The 8,134-nt window shown below is 28.5% G+C and overlaps 1 pseudogene; it reads left to right on the forward strand.

Annotated features, from left to right (window-relative positions):
• The first annotated feature begins 4,700 nt into the window (after positions 1-4,700).
• On the forward strand, positions 4,701-7,491 carry LOC112681508 (annotated as a pseudogene).
• Positions 7,492-8,134: the final 643 nt, after the last annotated feature.

An 8,134-nucleotide genomic window follows, 5' to 3' on the forward strand; every position in this document is an offset into this window, starting at 1 on the left:
TCTTCAGCGTAGTATACTCTCATAAAAAAATGATGGGAACATCACTGAGCGTTGTATATAGACATTAATTTAATATCTGTAATAGTAATTCACTTCTCATTTGTGTTGATCATCGGCAAACCTCCCAAACCTTGAGGCCTTGTGGTGTCAAGTGCTGTACAACGTGGGTCTTGCTTATTTTTATCTAAAAAGTAAATCAAAAATAACTAGAATGGAAAACATACAGATATTGTCTATAATCTGTATCGACCATATAAATTATATTTATACGGATCGTGGAATATATCTTCTAAAACTGAAGACTAAATCAATAACGAAAACTGATAGGACTCTAATCTGTGATTTTACTATACTTGTCACTTGTTGCCTTCTGACAAGAAAATGTTGTGTTATCCGTAGGTATAAAGATAATTCTCATACTAACCTAACCAAATCTAACTGTTAAATGTATATTGTACACTGTATAACTGTATTATACACTGTGTAGAAATTATTCTGTACACTATTAACTTTGATTATGTACCTACAACAATGACGGGAGAAGGGGAAAATTGGGGCAGCTGCCACGGGAGCACACGAGTTGCGTCCCGTAAAAAAGATATACACAATTCGCAACCCAAAAAATTCATGTATTTTAATTAAGGGTTCTAATACAACTAACAAAAATAAGTTAATCTGTATATATAAAACAGTAAGCTGATTAACTGCTATTAACGCAAAACTCAAACCATTGGACGGATCTGGCTGAAATTTGGCATACAGATAGCTATTTTGATGTAGACTTGCGCTAAGAAAGGATTTTTCGAAATTTTGAATTTAAAGGGATGAAATCGGTTTAATATTTTTTGACCCGGTCGATAACTGCGCTATTGAAAATGAATTATATTAAATAAAACTATTAAAAAATTATTAAAAAACTATTAAAAACTATTTAAAAACTATTAATTTTATTTTTGGTAGTAAATGACGGGTATTGTATAAATATTAAACAAAAAGATCCCGCAACAGGTGCCAAAATAATTAAGAATGTTAGTTCAAAAAATTATTATGCATATCGGTTGATGATTAGACGCGATCAGGACTAAGTTATTTTACGATGCATAAGCTTTGTCAACAATTCATGGTCGAAATATATATAAAGATAGATAGCGAACGATTTCGATACTTCGATTTCGATTCAATCAAAAAAAGCTGCGTGCAAAAGATTCTCAAAACAATTGTTAGATATTGGAGATGAGAAAGTTACTACAGATGAAACAGGATGTATAAAATTACCGAACGATTTCTGCACAATGTAAAGCACAAAGCAAAACATGTGGAGGTCAACGAATTGAATCTCAAGATACAAAATTTGTTACCAGAAAACTTGGTGTCATACAAATCTAGATACAGTTTGCGATGCTACTGAAGTTGTAAATTATCCAACAGAGTTTTTAAACTCATTGGATTTACTAGGCATACCACCGCATAATTTACAATTGATCATTACAATTTACCATCGATAAAATACCTCCTTAAGAGTCATTTAAAGTTGTAATACATGCAGATAAAAAACTACCAGAAGAACATAGAGGCAGGTTAGGCAGGTAATGCACCAACGGCAAATGAAGTTGCTTTAGTGTTAGTAGATCAGCAGTTTGATCGAATAGACATCATCCTCGAAAACCGAAGTAACTTCACCGTATCAGTGAGATACATCGAGCATACGACGCACTGCAGTATCCTTTAATGTTTTGTTGGGGGGGGGGATGATGGGTATGCAATCAATACACCACAACGCGATCCAAAAACCAAGTTACCGCTTAAAAAAACTGTCTTTGCATCAAGTTTTTACTCATATAGAATAATGGTCAGAGAAGGGGAAGAAAACTATTTAGTTAATTATCGTTCTCTTTTCGGTCAATATTTGGTAGATGAATACGCCAAAATTGAAACTGAAAGACTAAATTACATCAAAAACAACCAAGCCAAATTGCGTGCAGATAGTTATATTCATTTAAAAGATGCGATTGGACGACGAGACATAGAAGCTAATCAGTTAGGCCAAATGGTTAAACTGCCGTCAACTTTTACTGGTGGGCCAAGGTACATGCACGAAAGAACACACGATGCTATGACCTACGTTAGACATTACGGTCGTCCTGACCTTTTTATTACTTTTACATGTAATCCTCGCTGGGACGAGATAAAAGAGTTCTTACTTCCCGGTCATAGATCATATGATCGACATTATATAATTGCAAGAGTGTTTCGGTTAAAAGTCAAAAAGACCATGAACTTATTGACAAAAGGTAAAATATTCGGATAAGTGAGATGCTATATGTATTCAACAGAATACCAAACTGTAGAGAGGTTCAGGTAGTTGTAAGCTATAACTTATCGAATAGGTTACGATAATAATCATTATCTTAAAAACTAAATTAATATGTATAAAATATTATTTCAAAAATCTTAATTAATTTAAATTTCAATAGATTTAACAAAATGTAATCTTGGCAGGTTACATACATTTATATACTTAAACCGCCAACGACGGGTAATTCAGCTAGTTTTATTATAAAATATAAATCTGTATATATAAAAATTTCGTGTCACGATGTATGTTCGCGATAATCTCCGAAACTACTGGACCGATTTTGATTAAATTTTTTACACCGTGTATAATTTGGTCCAACTTAAAATATAGGATAGTTTTTTTTCAAATTTTTTAATATTTTAAATATTTTAATTAACTTTTTAATAAATGTGTATTTCGGGTGTATTTCGGGTTTTCCCGTGACCGACCGCAAGTATCTATATAGCTACCTGGAATCTGACCTTTTTTCTATTGTGTGTGTTTTATCGTCGTCGGCGTGTAGATATGAATTGTTCCGAGAATTATATAACTAACCTAACCTATGGTTTTTATCTCAATATTATTTTTTGCATTGCAATTATTGTAATAAATGTATAGGATAGTTTTTATCTCAATATTATTTTTTGCATTGCAATTGTTATAATGAAGAAAGTTATAGAATTGTCGAGAAATGTTCAAATGTATAAAATGCGAAGTTCGGTACGACGTAAATTCAGAAAATATATATGTTGGTTTGTACTTAATTTCAAAATTTAGATACTTTACCTATTACTTTTAAATTTTCTCATACATAATAACACTAATACATGGCCTACGAAAATGCCAAAAAACCAACTAATACGCGGGCAACGCCGTGTCGGTACAGCTAGTAATTATATAAATCAATAAATGTTGGTAGTTGTTCACTTCGAGCTCAATATAAATTATTTTTTGTAGAGCGAATATCTGTAATTGTTAATGTATTTTTAACACTGATATCAATATCATCTTCTTTTAAATGTCGATGCATTAGTTTAGATGGTCTTTCGTACAATTATTATGTACCTTTTCGCAAGAATTACTTACAATTTATCGATTTTTAACTGCTTATAATCAAGGCTGGGCATTAACGAGTTAAAAAGTTAAAGTTAAGTTAAAAAGTTAAGTTACTTTTAACTAAGTTATTTAACGAGTTACTTTTATTTTCAAAGGTAACTTCCAGCTTAACGAGTTTCTTTTTTTTTTAAACAACTTCTAACTTAACGAGTTAATTTATTAATTTGTCCTAATATAAATTTCATATATTTAAAATTATATTTTGATTTTTATAACTTATTGATATTATATATATAAAAATAATAATTGTGGGAATAACCAAATACTTAACGATATGAATGTGAGTGTTTTGCATTATTTCTATACTTGAAATTTCAATAGATATTAGAATAACAAGTATAAGTATAATTATCTACCTATATAAAATTTGGGAAACGATTTACGAGTAATATTAATAGTATTAGATAATAATATTTTATTTTATTCTGCTTATTCGCAGAAAATATGTATATATATATAATATATTATTATAAAACAAAAATGTTATAGGACCATAATAGGGGTAATCATTATTTTGAGAAAAGAAAAACATATTATTTAATTTCCTTGTATACAGAGATAATATACTCTTACTAATTTAATAGTTGTTATATTTAATTTCACATAAATTACAAGTACATGGATAACTTGGCCTGCAGAGCAAATAATTCAATTTAAACCTAATGGTCTAATGTATTTAGGTACTATAAATAAATGAACAAACTAGCCACACAGTAGGTCGATTATTATTAATATTATTTTATATTTATAAATTGGTAATGATTAATAGTCTACCTGTTAGTACCCGTTTATTATTATTTGTTCACAACATTTTGTTAGTATTGCTTCCTGTGACCTGTGGTGCGCATGGTTTAACGTGTGCTAATTTTATTATATTTTTTAATTATTTACTAAGCGTTAATATAACTTAGTTTTTTAAACAAATATTAAAATATGGATTTAAGTAACAACTTGGATAACAGTGATACAAATAGATCGAAATGGAGTCATTTAAAAAAATATTTTAAAGAAATGTCGCATAGTGAAGGCAATAGTAATAATAATAGTAACATTACATTTCAATGCCTGCTATGCATTCCGAAAATAAAAACGATCTCTACCTCAACAACTTCTAATTCAAATTTAAGAAGCCATATTAAAGTAAGTAGACATATTATTATTTATTAGTTAATAATTTACCTTCTAAAGAGTAAAGTACATATTCTAAATAGATAAAAATAAATTTTTTTTTATTATTTAACAATTGCAGCATATTCATCCTTGTCAGTTGTCTGAATTTAATATGTGTGGGAAAAAAAGGCTTAATATTGATAATAACCTTGTAACAAGCAAACAGTTAAAACTAGATGAAGTAGGAAAAATTACAAAAAAACTAAGCCAAACAGAATTTGACAAAGCCAATATCGAATTAATTGTGAGCACAGTATCACCCTTTTCTTTAATAGAGTATCCAGCGTTCATTAAATATTGTAAGCTGACATCCAACAAAATTCCAGCATCCCGAAGAAATTTTATGCGAGAAATTATAACAGAATATAATGATATGATTGTATTTCTGAAAGAAGAACTGTCCAAAATTAATTATGTGTGCATCACTGCAGATTATTGGTCCATATTTCGCAAGTAAGTTAAATATTATTTTATGTTGTATTACAAAGGTGTGCCAAAACATAAAAATACACATTTCTAATATACCGGGTATTCACCAATTTAGGGAACACTGAATTGGTGAACACACGGTATATCATAATATTATAATAATTATTATAAACTGTATTCTTTTAATTGTATAAATAATAATTGCATATATTAATATATTATAATCTATTGTTATTTTTTAAAAGGTCTTACATGGGGTTCACAGTACACTGGTTGAACCCAACAACATTAGAGCGTGTATCAGAAGGACTTGCATGTAGGAGAATGTATTGAAAACACACTTACGAAAATTTAGCTGAAATGATTGACAAAGTATTATCAGAGTTCAATATTTAGAATAAGACAACTCTCATTGTGACTGATAATGCAGCAAACTTTGTCAAAGCTTTCAGGTGTTTATTTATTATATTTTATTAATGACTAGCAATACAAGCTAAATATTCCTACACATTACAATCTGCAATAATATTAATTTTAAAACCAGCCTATATAGTAAAAACATTTTGTCAAAATTGTGAGGTGTATTAATGTAAAGTATTCAAATTTCAAATTTTAGGATTTTTTTTTTTTTTTTTAATTTTATATTAGTATTATATTATATTCTTTACACAATTAATAGAATCTAACTACAATATTGAATATCATTATTCATTATTATATGTTTGAACTTGTAAAGTCTATAATAGAAAAGAATTGGATGAAAATGCTGCCATACAACCTTTCACTAATAGTAATAATCATAATAAAAGTAAGTTCACCATTATTTTACAATTTTTTAGTTTTATTCATAACTACATAAGTATTATATATTTTTTTTAAATCAAGACGCAGAAGAAGAAATAGAAGATGAAGAAGAAGAAGACTTATTGAGACCAATTAATATATCAAATGTACTTGAAAATGGAGTGGGTGATTTGTTTAATATGACATTACCTCAACATCAGAGGTGTGCTGCGCATACCTTGAATCTGATTGCAACTACAGACATACAAGATGCTGAAAAAGATAATGTGTACAAAATATTAAGTAGACATGTGTTTGGAAAATGTCAAGCTTTGTTTAACAAACAGAACCAATCATCACAATATGCTGATCAGATAAAAAATGTAATAGGCAAATATTTAATTACTCCAAATGCTACTAGGTAATTAATGTAAATTTATATATGTGTATCCTTATGTATATTTAGCAATTTTGATAACTAATATTAGATCTATACAATTTATTAAATTTTATATAATTTTCAATTCTAAATTATGTTATAGATGGAATTCATATTATGATGCCATTAAATGTATTGTAGATAATTTGAACAAAATAGATGAAGTATTTTCCATAACATCATTGTCATCATTATCTAGACCACGTGAGACTACATTTTTAATTGAGTATTGCAAGGTATATAAGATATTTATAACTATAAATTTATTTTTATTTTGTTTCAAATATGTATAGATGTATAGTAAAATACAATGGAACCTTGATAACTCGAGTTGGTTAGGAGTGAAAAAAATTCGAGTTGTCGACAATTTTACTTAAAGAGGTACGAGTTATAGAGGTTCCACTGTAGTTTATATATCTAGTATTAAAAATTATACCATATTAGTATATTACCATGTATAAAAATGTTTAGGTTATGCAGCCAATCGCAAAGGGTTTAGACATATTACAAGGAGACAATCATGTGTGTCTTGGGTATTTACGTCCAACATAGACTGCCATTAATAAATCATTAAAAAGCATGACTAATTTAAATTACTGTATGCTGCTAGTAAATGCTTTGAATAAAGGAATAGAAAAAAGGTATTTAATATTATTTAAAACTATTTGGATAAATTAAACATTGTTATGTTTTGTGTTATAGGTTTCAAAGGTACATGATTTCTAGTCAATGTCAGAAATCATCTGCTTTAGTTCCTAAGTTTAAGTAAAACTGGACTAACTTAGAAAAAAAAACTATAATTAAAGAAAAGTTGGTTGAAGCTTTAAGAGCTAGTTGTGAAGATACAGATAGCATAAGTTTCTCTTCGCAATCTTTGAGTCAAAATGATTTGTCACATCAAAATGCAACTGACACGGAGGATGATGATTTTTTGCTTTTTGAAGATGACCTGCATGAACCTCAGAATATTAATGATTCACAAAAAATAGTATCTGATTATTTATTAAACCCTAACATAAAATCTCAAAATGATTTCCCAGCATCATTAAAATCATTATACATTGAGTACAATACTGCAGTACCGTCATCGGCTCACGTTGAACGCCTATTTAGTGCGGGTGGACAGCTTTATAGTAGGAGAAGGGGTTCTATGTCTGATAAGAATTTTGAAATGGCATTATTGTTAGTTAGACTTCCATTATATTGTGTTATTTGTTAAGCTTTGATAAAAATGTATGATAATATATTGTACATAAACAAAGAAAATTAACTTATTTTTAACTAAGTTAAGTTACTATTTTTTCAAATTAACTTTTAACTTTTAACGAGTTAAATAAATAAGAAAACTAAATTTTAACTAAAACTTAACTTACATCTTTCTGTATTAACTTAACTTAACGAGTTAAAATAATTAGTTAACTTGCCCATTCTTGCTTATAATAGTGTTTACCTTTTTTACGGGTCGCAACTAAGGTGCCCTGGTTGCCACGGGTGTCACGTGTTAAATTATAAATAAGGACCCACGATTCAGATTTAACTGAACTTAAAATAAATCAATAATAGAAATTATTAGGCTCAACATAAATTTTGCTCAAGGCCTACAAATCTCTACCTCCGTCAGTGACCTACTATCAACAAATTTGATTAAATTTTTAATTGTATAAATCATATATTCATGTGTACTTTGTTTATTGAAGTAAACTGTTAAGTATTATGATAACAGCAGTATAAAAGTATTTAATTTGCTGTAGTTCATGCGTAAAAAATGAACAAAAGCAGTTCTTCTATACTTTAATGTATACTCAAGTGTTTTTATTTAAACAGTACATTTAACAAGAAACCTTTTATTCCGTTTTAAAAAA

The sequence above is a fragment of the Sipha flava genome, unplaced genomic scaffold (assembly GCF_003268045.1).
Source record: "Sipha flava isolate LNK unplaced genomic scaffold, YSA_version1 19224_pilon_pilon, whole genome shotgun sequence".
NCBI classification, from domain to species: Eukaryota; Metazoa; Arthropoda; class Insecta; order Hemiptera; family Aphididae; genus Sipha; species Sipha flava.